The 12,902-nt window shown below is 51.3% G+C and overlaps 1 protein-coding gene across 6 annotated transcripts in view; it reads left to right on the forward strand.

Annotated features, from left to right (window-relative positions):
* The first annotated feature begins 1,718 nt into the window (after positions 1–1,718).
* PHF21A (PHD finger protein 21A) overlaps positions 1,719–12,902 on the forward strand; it is a 139,373-nt gene continuing 128,189 nt past the window's right edge. The window contains exon 1 of one of the 6 annotated variants that reach the window (XM_068683814.1): positions 1,719–2,294. The gene's annotated coding sequence lies outside the window, so the exon portion shown is untranslated. Of the gene's footprint in view, positions 2,295–2,801; positions 2,968–12,902 lie in introns of those variants that run through there. The other 5 variants (XM_068683818.1, XM_068683810.1, XM_068683813.1 and 2 more) reach the window with 5 other exon arrangements.

Below are 12,902 nucleotides of genomic sequence, written 5' to 3' on the forward strand. Positions count from 1 at the left end.
CTGTAGAAATAAAGCAGACAGAGAGTATAAAGAGCAAAATTACTTTTATTTAAAAATATGTAACAGCTTCATGATACGAATCACAGCAGTTTCGGGCACAACTGGACGCGTTACCAGAAGTCCTGCAGCGGCTCGTAGGTTTTCCAGCAGTGCCCGGCACGTGATGTTACCTGCTAACCCATGAATTGTGCAAGAGGCGGTAACTCTTTAATGAAGGCTCTGTAATTTTCTGAGTGTTTATTTTTTTTTATTTTATTTTTATAAAGTGCTGCCCCAGCCCTGCTTTTGAGAGACATATATGGCTTCTGGAAAAAAAAATAAAAATAAAGGCACGAGGAGAGGTTGCCCCCAACGCAAAGGCAAGCAACGCGAGGTTAAAAAAATAAAAAGGGGCATTTTTGGCTGACTCTGCTTGCTTTGTACCTTTTCGGTTCCGTGCCTTTAAGGCTTGTCTTCGGGCTCCTATCTCCAAACCCACAGGCTGCGAACTTAATTAATTAATTAAATAAATAAATAAATAAATAAATAAATAAACAAACCCAAGTTTCTCCCACAATTGCGCGAGCCCGGGCGCTGCAGCTTGAAGCCGGGCACCCGGCGCCGCGAAGTTGACAGGCAAACCCCCCCCCCCCCCCCCAGCACTCGGCAGCCGGCTGGAGTGTGTGTGTGTTTGGGGGGGGGGGCAGCCAATTAGCTGTAATTAACTAACGAGGGGCCGCAGAGGTCCCCTCACGGCAGCAGGACGGGGCTCGCCCCCCTCCCCCCCCCCTCAGCGCTCCCCTCAGGCGGCCGCGCGCGCGCCGCGCTCCCCCTCAGCGGCGCAGCCGAGGGAATAAAGCGGAGCGAGACCGTTAAAAAGAGGCCAAAAAACACCCAAAATACCTCAAAACTCGCTGCCGCGCGGCACCCCAACCCTCCTTTCCCCCCCCCCCCCCCAACCCACAACCCCTTCTCCTCCAGCCCAGAACATGGCAGCCCCGGCGGGGCCCCGCGCCGTGCCCGCGCGCGGAGGGGACGAGGAGCTGCGCGCTCCCGTGCGCCCCCCCCCCATCCATCGCCTCAGCAGCAGCTTCCTGCGCGCGCCCCCCCCGCCCGCCGGCCCTGTTGCATCAACTTCCTGTGCGGAGCCCCTCGCGGCGGGGCCCCGCGCGCGCCACCGGGACGCGGGAGCGCGCACCCGCGCCGGCCGGGCCCCGGCTCTCTGTGTGTGTGTGAGGGGGGGGGGGGAGGGGACGCGGTGTGTGTAAAAAATATAATGATAATAAAAATTTATTTATTTATTTATTTAATTAAAAAAGGGGGTGCTGCCTGCCCCCCCCCCCCGCCGCCTTCACGAGGGGTCCCCCTGAGGCGGCGGCGATGGCGGCGCGGCGCGGTGCGGGTCCCGCCGCCCGGCCCCGGCAGAGTTTGGTGCCCTACTTCGGCCGACTTTAGTTTCACTCACTTCACATCCGGGCTTTTTCCCTAGGCAATGGGCGCCGCAGCACAGCCCGTTCCTTAGGCAAAGGGAAATAAATTCGCCGCACCGACGCCGTCAAGTAGTCCCCCTCAGGAGGAGCCGCCGAGCCCGCCCTCACCGACCCCCCCCCCCCACACACACCGAGCCCCCATCCCCTTCACGGGGCTCTCCCCGCTGGGTGCGTGTGGGGGCGGCGAGCCGCGCACCCCCCCCCCCCTCCTCCCCCCTTCACCCTCCTCTCCCCTCATCCCCGCTCCCTCAGGGCTCCGGTGCGCGCGCCCGGCGGGGCGTCGGGAGCGCGCGTGGCGAGGCAGCGAGCGGAGCGAGGGAGGGAGGGAGGGAGGCCGGCGGCGGAGGGATCCCGCGGCGCGGTGCTGCGGCCGGGCCGGGTGAATGGGATTGAAGAAGAGTTGAAGCTTCCCGGCTTGTTTTTGTGTCACAGTTTCTCTCCTCCGGCGCCCCGCCGAGCTCCTCTGCCTCCCTCCCCGCCCAGCTCCCCCCTCCCCGTCAGGAGGAGCCCCCCGCCGAGGAGGAGAAGGAGGAGGAGGAGGAGGAGGAAGGGGGGGGAAAAGGAACAGGACCCCCGAGAGCCGAGCGAAGAGGAGGAGGAGGAGGAGGAGGAGGAGGAGGAGGAGGGAGCAACCTACCATCTTCCACTCCCCGCTTAGCTTAAAGAAAAGTGCGAGGAGGAGAGCCAGGGGCGCCCAGCAGCGGGCAGCCCCGCCGGAGCGGCCTCGCCAGCACCCCCCTATGAAGAAGAGCTCTGCCCCCACACAGGGAGGTCCTGCCCGGGGGACCCCGGCCGGCCCGCAGCAGCACCGCCGCCGCCAGCAGGGTGTAGTATCCCGCCTTCCTCCTCCTCCTCCTCATCCTCCTCTTCCTCATCCCCTTGCCTGCCCCCCCCCGCCCCCTCACCCCCCCCCGACCCCCGCCGCCACTCTCCGGCCAACTTGGCGCTGAGGAGCACCAACTTCGCCTCAGCCCCTCCCCGGGGGCTGAAGGGGGGGGGGGGGTGTCCTGTGGGTGTCCCCTCTCTGTGTGTGTTTGTGTCCCCCCCCCTCCCTCCTTCCTCCTCCTCCTCCTCCTCCTCCTTCCCCCCCTTCTCTTCCCTCTTCCCCTTCCCCCGGCGGGCGCCGGCAGAAGTTTGGGAGCGGGCGAGGATTGAGGAGGAGGAGGAGGAGGAGGAGGAGGGTGACACTTGGGGTGAAAGGAGGAGGTGACACATTGGGGTTGGGGGGAGGAGCAGGGGAAGGAGATGACACATTGCACCGGGGAGGGAGGGAGGGGAGAGGGAGGGAGGGAGGGAGGGGGAGAGGGAGGGGTGGGGGAGGGAGGGAGGGAGGCAGCCTGGTCCCCTCCCCTCCGGGGTTCGCCGGGATGATGATTTCCAGGCCCTTTTTCTCTCGGCCGGGTCCTTCGCCGTGATGCTGTCGGGGAAGTTTTATGACGGGCTCGGAAATGATGCCGCTCTCGGTGATTGATAATTCGTAGTAAAGCCGCTGCCGCAGGTTTTCTTTTCTTTTTTTTTTTTTTTTTTTTTTTTTTTCTCTCTTCCCTTCTCTTCCTCCCTTCCTCCTCCTTCCTTTCATTCGTCTTTGTGGCCCGAGTAGCGCCGGGAAAATTCCGTTTCTTCTGCAACTTGTTATTGGCAAGTCTCTCCTGCCCCCCTCGCCCTGGGGCTGCCCTTCCTGCACAGGTACAAAGCTCAGTGCAAGGACGCCTCTGGGATTTCACACTTCTGCTCTGGCACGGCCGCTGCTGGGATTACAGATGTCGACTTTTTTTTTATTATTTTTATTTTTTATTTTTATTTTTTTTCCCTCCCTCCTGCGTTTGCGTCTGTGTAGGTGGAGCGGGGCTGTATGTGGGACTCTGCCATTTGGTACAGTCCTCTTGTGCATGCTCCTTTCTTCACTTGCCTTTCCGTGGTGGTGTTTTCCTTCTTTTTGTGTGTGTGTGTGCGTCTTGTTGTTGTTGTTTTTCCTTCTTTCCCTGTATTATTCCCGACCTTCCTTGTCGGTCGAGCTTTTTTCCCCAACCGCATCTGCAGTTCGGTGGGTGCCGGGGTAGGATTGTGCACCTGGGCTTTTAGGTGGATTTGCGTTGGGCGAATGCGTGGAGCTCCTCATTCAACTTCTTCTCAAGTGTCAGAAAATGAGGCTGCGAGCAGATGTGTTTCAATATGGAGAGACTTCCAAGTTCCTAATTCTTGGGGGTGGAGGAAAGAGTGCCATTGGAGAGTGGCTTTTGTTTTCGATTGGTGAACAAATGTCATCACATCTCGGTCACGTGCTGTAATATTCTTTGTTCAGCTATCAAAGTATGATATCTGCTACACCTGTTCCCACTTTTTAATTGTGAGTAACGGTGATTGCCCGCGAGCCCTGGCGTTGCGGATAGGAGCGCTTCCTCTCCTTTCCCCCCCTCCCACCCTCTGGATGTTTGTTTGGGCCCAAGCGCCGAGCTTGACAATGAACTTTTGTTCGCTGGGGAGGCTGCGTGTGGAAGGATCCCACCGGGGGTAATAACGCGCGTGGCATGAGGAAGGCGAGCGCTGCGGCGTGCCGTGGGGCCGAGCCTGGGAGATCCAGGTAGGGGCATGCACCCAGCTCGCGAGGAGCCAGCTTCTCTGGGCTCCTGAAGTTTCCTTAACTAGACCTGCTGGTGCTCCTCGTCATCTGAAGGTGCACCCAAACACAGGAACGTAGCTTCTTTTCCTCTGAGCTGTAGATTCTCGGATATCATAAATGAAAAGGGCTTGGGCTGTCTGTTTACCTTTTTTTTTTTTTTTTTCCCCTCCTCACTGTGCTTGCTTGTAACAATGAAGACACCTGAGTAGTTTCAGTTTTGTCATTCAGTTTCCTCTGGCTTTCCCTTGCTTGCCCGGAGCTAGCTGGTGAGGCTGGGTATGCTACAGAGCAGGGAGATGTTTAACTTTGATGAAGAGAGCCTTATTCTCAGGCTTAATCTGTGAGGGAAATAGCATGCTTTGCAAAGCCTTGCAGAAATAGAAGTCTAAAATTCATGACTTCTACGCATGTAAACATGTAATGCTCAAACTTTCACGTTAAGCTTGTTAATGGCTGCATGTAATATAACTTTATAGTTTGTATCTAAATACTGACACTAAATTACCAGTGAGAACAGGATGCTAAAAGGAAGAAATGAGCGAAAAATATGCACCAGCACCCATACTAGTTGGAGGGGTTAACCACCGGACTTCAGCAAACAGATCCACAGGATTTGGGAATTTTATTTGTACCCGGGCATGTTTCATGGCAGCTGAATGAAGCTGGGATTATTATTATTATTTTTAAATAAGGAATTCTGTTGCTTAGTAAGTGAACCTTTAAATCTGTATCGGAGAAAAAAAATAGCTGGTGCTTCTGCGTGGTTTTTAAACCTTCCAGCCTTACTGTGGCAGAGAAATCAGATTATCGTCTGGTAGTTATTATCATCCAGAAGTTTGCGCTGATACAGGGGGAGCATTAGGCAACCTCTCTGCCCATTGATTCCGTGTTGCGTAGTGGCACGTATAGAATAGCACTTCAAGGTCTTACGAGGCCAGTTGTGCACCCGAAGGTAGGTGCTGGCTCACCGGGGACTCGCTGGCCGTCACCTGCGCCGTGCCCTGGCTGTAGCTGAAGGGTCCCAGGCGGCGAGAGGCTTGGCACAGAGCCTGCCGTGGGTCGCAGTGGTTTCCAGTTAACTAACCCGGCTGCTGTGGTGTGTAACTCAGGCCGTCGCGTTAGGGAATACTTTGTCATTATATTACTACTATTCATGTTAAGATTTCTATCTGAAAGCTTTTCGTCTTTGCTCTTTTCGTGCGTCCTGAACTGGAGTTGCTGTGAGCTGGGAGAAGGCATTTGGTGGTGGTGGTGGCGGCGGTGGGGCTTGCTGTTCTTCCTCTAGGGAATTAAAACAGGAAACTCCCCTTTCAAGAACTTAGAGAAAAAGTAGGAAACTGAATTTTCGGTAGTTCAGAGAAAAATACTTTTGTGTTTTGTGGCTGGGCAGTAAGATCGCTCCCTTCAGTTTAGGTTTTGTAAAGATCTCTTTACCCTAGGCCGTTCAGCTTCAGCTGTGTTTCAGGTGTTGGTCCTAAATAGTTCTTGCTTCAGCTTTACTTCTGTTTCAAGAGATGAGGTTTTGTGTGTGTGTCTGTTAAACTTCACCGGGGAAATTCTAATTTAGAAAAATGCTTGGACGAGATCTGTACAACTGAGAACATTTTTAGGCGTCTTTTTTTTTTTTTCTTCTAGAAAAATAAAATGTGTTGTAGTGGCTCCTTAGGAAGCTGTGAAATTCCGAGTGCCGTTGGAAAGCTGTCATAGCCAGCCCGGCTATCCCTTAGGTTGCTCGTGCAGCGTGTTTATAATGGTCATAATAATCGCGTATGAACGTGCTGTAGCTTTGCAGTTCCTTAATATTTATTCTGAGGGCCATGGAGGAGCTTATTCAGCGAGGTGGATTGATGCTGTTGGAGCTTGTTTAGGAGGGAGGTTTCTCTTTCCTCTCAACACGCGCGTGTGAGAACCTCGAAGGGCCGTCCTGTTCCGTGCGGGATGGGCATCTCGTGCGCCACCAGAAACTCAAGGCGGGCGTCACGTGTGAAACATATGTTGGTGACTTAGCCTTTTTGCTCTTGTTTTGGTTTTCTTGCTTCTTGGCTTTGTTTGTTTCAAATCTCCCAGAAAGGCCTTCGCAGAGCGACAGGGCTTGGGTTTTTGGAGGGGCGTTGCGGGGCGATGCGAGCCGCTAGGCAGCCTGCCCTTTAGGAGAGGCTCCTTGTGCGGAAGGGGCAGCGCTGAAAACCTATTATTAAGCTTCTAATAGCATTTCTTCACTGTCCCCTTCACCCTTTATGCTCACAACTGTGCAGTTGCATGCGTGGCTGTATGCTAGAAGTGTGTGGCTCCACAAAGGCCTGGCTCCTGCATGTTCGTGAATTGCCCTTGTTCAATTACTCTGTGCCAGAAAGCAGCTCACATCCTGTTTCTGATGTATTTTAACTGCACAAAGGTTATTTAGGAACGAGCCGCGTGCTGGAAAGGTAGGGCAGCGCGCAGAAGGGGCTTGAGGTATCCGCTGAGCGTGAGGGGTAGGATATTTGCTACCGTACCCTGTAAATAGAGGGTGAACTGAAGGATAGTTTTTATAGGTATCCAGCATTAATATTTCATGTTCAGTACAGCACAAAGCCGGTATCTGGCTTGTGCTGATGGTGGAGATATGCATTATGCAGGCAAAAAAGAAGTTTATTTACAGTTGGGGGGGAAACTTTGTGTTTTTGTTTTTTTATCACAAATATAGTCTCGTTTCAAAAGAGGAAAAAAAAATACACAAACCCCGTGTGCTTCTGAGGTCTAAATAATTGATGGCTCCCGCACCTTACCAAGTTCCTTACTATTAACATTGGCAAAGTATGATTTTAAGTTGTTCGACTCTGCTTTTGTGAGGTTTTGACGTAACAAAGGCGAAGTGGCGGCTGTAGCTATAGGATGGCTATAAAAAGTACAAAAATCAAGGGCTTTTAAAAATGTATTTAGCGCCGAGGAAAGGTGCGCTCGCGTAACAATCAGACTTTACAATTAGGATCACCTGTCTTTAAAGTAATCTTTAAATCTGTAGGAAGTTCAGAAAGATCCCTTCCTTTGGGCCGAAATGAGCGCTATGGCTGCTCCCCTAACAAAGCCTCAACTTTGCCACGGAGCCTTTTGTTTTAATACTTTGATCATCCCAGGCTTTTGAGGAAAGAACGTGCTACCCGCTATAGGTTTCTCTGCAGCATTTCTTTTATACTTTGCTGTTTATGTCTTTAATGTCTCCATAGGAATTACCGAGTACCCCGTGCCTTAAAAGCTCTGCGTGCCGAGGTGGTTTGACCTATCGCACGTTCCTTCTTACCCGAGGTGTCTCGTTCGTTGTCGCTGCACGCGCTCGCTCTCTGACTAGAGATTTTTATGCTCGAAATCCGCTGCAGGAAAAGCCCAGGCCCCCAGCAGAAGGCGAGCAGCCCCCCAGCCTGCTGCTTGTTGTTACCAGCAGGGATGCGTTTACGCACGGTACGTAAGGAGCGAGGCTCTGCTTAATGCGAGCTGTCGCGCGGGCCGTGGTCACGCTGCTTCCATGCTATTTTAATGTCTGCTTGCTTAAAAGGTGTCCTTTCCAGAGCCTGCCCCTCCACCTGGCGGTACCGTGCTCCCTAGGACAAAAGGGAGCGTTACCAAGTTGGCTTGCTGCAGAAATCGTGTTGTTTACCTCAGAAAATGAGGGGCTCTGCCGTTGCATGTCTAATTAGAGCGATGTTTGGGAAGCGTGGCCGGTGCGTTTTGTTGCACGGGAGCACAGACACGCGAGCGGGTAAAGCAAACGAGGGGGGATCTGAGCCCATCTCTCTAAGATGGCCTGCGCTCGGACTCTGTCCTCAGGCCCGCGAAAGGAGGACTCGTGCATAGCAGGAGAGCTCCGGGTCGGTTCGGTTTCCGTGCTGCTGCCTGCGAAATGCAAGCTGCCCGTACTTGAAAGGGAGAGGGGACATCGATTCCTTCCCCTCCAGCCCTGCCGAGCGTTAACCGTGCGGATCCCGAAGGCGGCGTGGTCGCAAACGGTTAATTGGGGAGATCGAGTGCCATCCTACTGAAGCTTCAAATTGTTTTAACAAAACTTCTGAGTAATTGCAATAATTATTTTCTGATAAGCTGGCTGATAGTAACTATGGCAACAGCTGTCTTTGGCCTATGGACAGTATTGCTGTATTGACAAAACCTTTCGATGCTTCCCAGGCCTTTTGCCTGCGCAGGGAAACGCGCGAGGACGTCTTTCAGGTGGCCGGGGCGTCCCTGCTCGTCCTCCCGCTGCGACGGGACGCCGCCGGTCCCCGGGTTCGCAGCCTCCGTCCTCTTTCCTCCGCGGGTGTTTGCGGGAGCTGCGTTCCTGCTTGCTAGCTGGAAAATGCTGCCAGGGCTGTGCTTTCCTACAAAGCCTACTGAAACGTGCGAGGGGCCGGGTGGAATTATCCGTGCATATCATCGGTTTTTAGCGATAATAAAAATCCAGGGCTCGGGAGGAGAAGGAGGAAAACAACAACAAGGAAGACTTGTTCGTTTTGATCACTGGTTGTTTCCTTCCTCGATTAAAACCTTCTTAGAACAGACTGGTAGGGGGAGCTGCCCTTCCCTTTGCTGAAGTACAGCGTATTCTTCTCTGAGGCCTACGCTGAGATACAGCTATTTAATTTTCAGCTAAGCTCTGCTTCTTTTTGGAAGAGAGGCAAGCTCGTGCTTCGGTATGTTGTGCAAATGGAGGAAGGGAGCAATGGCTTTCCAGCTGACTAAATTCTGGGCAGGGACAACGTGCCCCTCACCAAACATACTTTTCCTATTGATATTCTGGAGAGCACCCTCTGAAAACAGGCATTAATGTTAATAAACCTAGCAGTCCTGGGGGGAAAAAAAAATAATCCGGCCGTGCTTAGAGCTGTTCCAAGCCGCTGTCCGTTCCTCGTGCTCCAAAGTAGCTAAACCGCCGGTGGTTTTTGGGGAGGTGCTGCTTAGCTGATGCGTGTTTGTACTGGAGCGGTTGTCGCCTTCATCCCTTGGGGCTGTGGGAAGCAGCTCTCGACCCCCTTACCTGGCAGCAGCCCCCGCGGGGGCGCGCGGTGTGGCCTACATCGGGGCTCATCCTTCGGCCCGAGTGGGGCCGGGGGGAACTACGGCCCCCAGCGTGCAGTGCTCTGTTGCTGTCGGAGCTGCTCGCCGAGCTAATGCATCCTGGGACCTGTAGTTTCCGCAGGCAGAAGTTTGAGGCTGGAGGTGAGGGGCGAAGGGTGCCGTGGTGCTCTGCAAACCGCGCTGTCAGCACCGCCTGCGGGTCCCGGCGGGCAGCTGGCCGCCGCCGCTGTGCAGCGGCGCGCACGTGGGTTTATGAGTCAAAGTCAGCCTCCAGCCGAGCGTCTTGAGGGAAAAGCAGTTGATGAAGTAAGTCCTCTGGCTGCACGTGCGCTTTTATACAGAGTACGTAAGTAATTGCGCTAATCCCTCGGACTGCAAGTGTCCTGCGATGTCTTTGGGAAATTTTGCCTCTTTCAAGGTAATGGAAACGTGTGGCAGGAGGCGGCTTCCCTTGCTGGAGCTGCTGGTGCCCCGTTCTCCTTGTGAAGTGCCACTGCCCTGGACTTGTGCCACGGGGACAGGGCTTTAAACATCTCTCTGCCTGCTGAGGGTGCCTTGGCTGTGCTGGTGCTGTGGCTGAAGCGTTGCCAGGGGCGTGGGGGCAGGCTTGGTGACACCGTGCGGTCACCGTGGAGGCACGGAATCCACACACAGGTGGTGGCCGGTGGGACAAGGAGCACCTCGTGGTTCCTCGTGGTACCTCAGCCCTTGCCTTTACACTGGAGCTCACGTGGAGCTCACGTCGAGGAAAGTGAAGTGTTTCTGTATCAGCGACAGAGGAACAGGAACTTCCCAGAAGTTTTCCTTTTCTTTGCCGGTGTGTACCTGTAAGAACTACTTAGTCTCACACAGGTCATTAGCTTATGGTCAGCGGGTTTAGCTCAAGTTAAACTGCACATCAGTATGATTGCAGTTGTCAGGCCGGTAGCGAGTTTAATACTTGCCGTAGTCTCGTGTGCCAAGGCTTGAATACTGCAGTTGTCTTAATTTTTAAGTAAGCAAACATTTAACTTGAACTCTTGATCCCCGTCGATTTATTTGTGCTTGAGTTTGTGTGAAATAATAATAATAATAAAAAAGGCTTAGAGTTAAGTGCCAAGTAATATGAAGTGAACGTCTTTGGTGTTTTTGAAGAGATTAATCAGAGCTCCAGTCTTGCAAAAACTTGCGTTTTACTTTCAGCCTTGCAGAAGTCGGAGGGAGTATCCGAATGCCTAAAAGCAGCATGCGTATTAGCAACAGTAAGATCAGGACCTCCAGACTTCTAATATTGGAAAGTAGCTTCTGTGTAGTCACCGTAATTAGCTTATATCTAGGTCTGTGTGACAAAATCCTTCTTTTAGAAACTGTCACAGAGTTCTCCTCGATATAAATTTAGGGTGGATATTTACTTCATAGTTGTGTGTTTTTGTTTTTTTTTTTTTTTGTTTTTTTTTTAAAAAAAGAAAAACATTGACAAAAAGTTGCTCTTGCCTTCACCTGTGTACAGATTACACATACAACAGATATTTAGGTGGTAATAGCTTTTTTGAGGCAGGGAATGTATTTTGTCAGCACCGATGCCTCGTACACCCTGTACATTGCTGACGCTTCTGTTCAAAACAGATACAAAAAAGTAAATCTGCTCAGAGCCTCGTTGAAAACCTTGCGTGTGCTGTAACTGTTAACAGTGCTTGTTAATAGTCGCGTAGTTTTCTTTAAGGGTTCCCAGCCCCTACGCAGCCCGTGGGGAGCGGATTGCTGGCGGTACACATGGTTAGCTAAATAGTTACTCTTGGTATACTGACGTGATGAGAAGAATTGTCATTGTTTCGGCGCCAGGGTGAAATTCCCTTTCGTTGACCAACTGGGCCCACACCACCGGCAGGAGAAGGAACGGAGATAAATCCATGCAGAGCGGAACAACGATGTATCTTGTCCTTCAAGGACGTTTTACCCTCCGTAGAGAGCCTGTGACGGTGCCCCTTGTAACACTGCTGTAGCAGGGTATTGGAGATAAGGAATGTGGGTAATAGGGATGTACAAAAGGATTCGATGCATAGCTGTAAAGAAAAAGCTCTTCTAAAAGTATCTCTTATCTCCTAAGAGCAAACGTGTCCTGATCTGGGAGGAAATCCTGACCCTGCTGAAGCTGATGGGAAGGCTGCTGTTGAATCAGGAGTACCGTGACTTCATTCTTTTCCCCCAAAAAAGGTAGTTTTAAAGGGCTGAAGCACTTGACAAGGCTTGAAGAATCTGGATTCTGTTTCTGACATTGTTGCTGCCCCTTGGATCTCATACCAGTTATTTTGCCTCCCGGGGTCTTTGCTGTTCCTTTAAAAATCGGGTAATATTGCGCTCCTGTAAAGCTTTGTAAGAACATGGAATATATTTATTCAGGGCTTTTATTTAATTTGCTAACACAACAGAATTTTACATGAAAGCCAGAAATGAGTCCTTGAAGTGTCCGAGGGATTGTCTTCTCTTCTTTCTTGCCAGTAGGACAAAACTGCTTGGAATGAGATGTTCAGCCTGAAATTTGCATAACCTGATGTCTGATGGATTTAAAAATAATAATAACAAAACGAACAAAGTTTTTTCATAACTTTGTAAAAGGGCTACAATCACCTGTCCTTATAATGAAGCTTTTTGTTGGTTTGGACCTGACTGGAGCCTCAGATATCTCACTCTTTTGCTGCTGCTTAGCTTGCAGAAACTGTCTCAGATAAACATCTTTATCACATAAATCTCTCGTTGTGTGTAGTATGAACTTGCCTTGTTAGGTGTGCTTTTGTCAGTGACCCAGGGAGGATGTGGCTACCTGCGCTTCCCTTGCTTCCCTTTCAGTGTGTTCTGGCCAGGAATAACTTGTGAAGGACTGGGACGGCTTGCGCTGTTCCTGAACACCAGGTACCTGTCCCTGAGCCACCTGCAATTCTTCTCTCTCTCCCAAAGACAAATCCCACCATACCTCTTTTTCTGCGTTCTTGGAAAATCCTGCTGAAATCAGTGGATTTGTCACCCTGAGACTTGTTTCAGAATCAGTTTGTTTCCATTGCCTGCCTGCTTTTTGGTATATTTCACCAGCTCTATTTCCCTGTGAATTTCATGCTCTTAAGTAAAGAAGGAAATCTCCCTTCAGGTAACTCTTGTCAATTCACATCCCTGTATGGCATTTTTTTCTGGGCTTAAAGCTCACAGTGCCTTCTGCTACCTGACTTCTTGCGAGAATGATGCTTGGGTGCCTGGCTGTTGATGCAGAACTCTAATAGATCGTGCAGTGTTTAATTTAATCAAACGTCTTTTCCTGTGATGATGAGCTGCAGCTTTTGCAGCCAGTCAAAATGGGATGTCGTTGGCCTGTTGCTCTTAAATGCATGCTCTGGGTTGTTCCTGACGGGAGTAACAGTATGTCCTCAGTTGATGAGTGCAGTGTAGGTCTGTGACGGTGTTAATACAAGTACCTGGCTTGTTTTGTGCTGCCATTGCCACAAAATTACATGAGTGAGAAGATTGATCTCAGATTTGTGCGTCCCCGGTGTGAGACAAACCGGTACTCCTCAGAACCTGGGACCTTCTTCCTGGTTTCCCTTTTCTAACCTAATTTGTCCTTCTCTGATCACTGTTGTTTTTGTCCAAAACTACTCTTTTTTTTGTATGCCACATAAAATTATGATACAATGGATGATTATAACAATACTCACACGAGCTGACTTACTCTAAAGCTGTTGAAAGATTTTAGTGAGGAAGGGAACAAGCATCTGTTCAATCGCTGCGTGGTGTGTGTG

This window comes from Anas acuta, chromosome 5, assembly GCF_963932015.1.
Source record: "Anas acuta chromosome 5, bAnaAcu1.1, whole genome shotgun sequence".
Taxonomy (NCBI): Eukaryota; Metazoa; Chordata; class Aves; order Anseriformes; family Anatidae; genus Anas; species Anas acuta.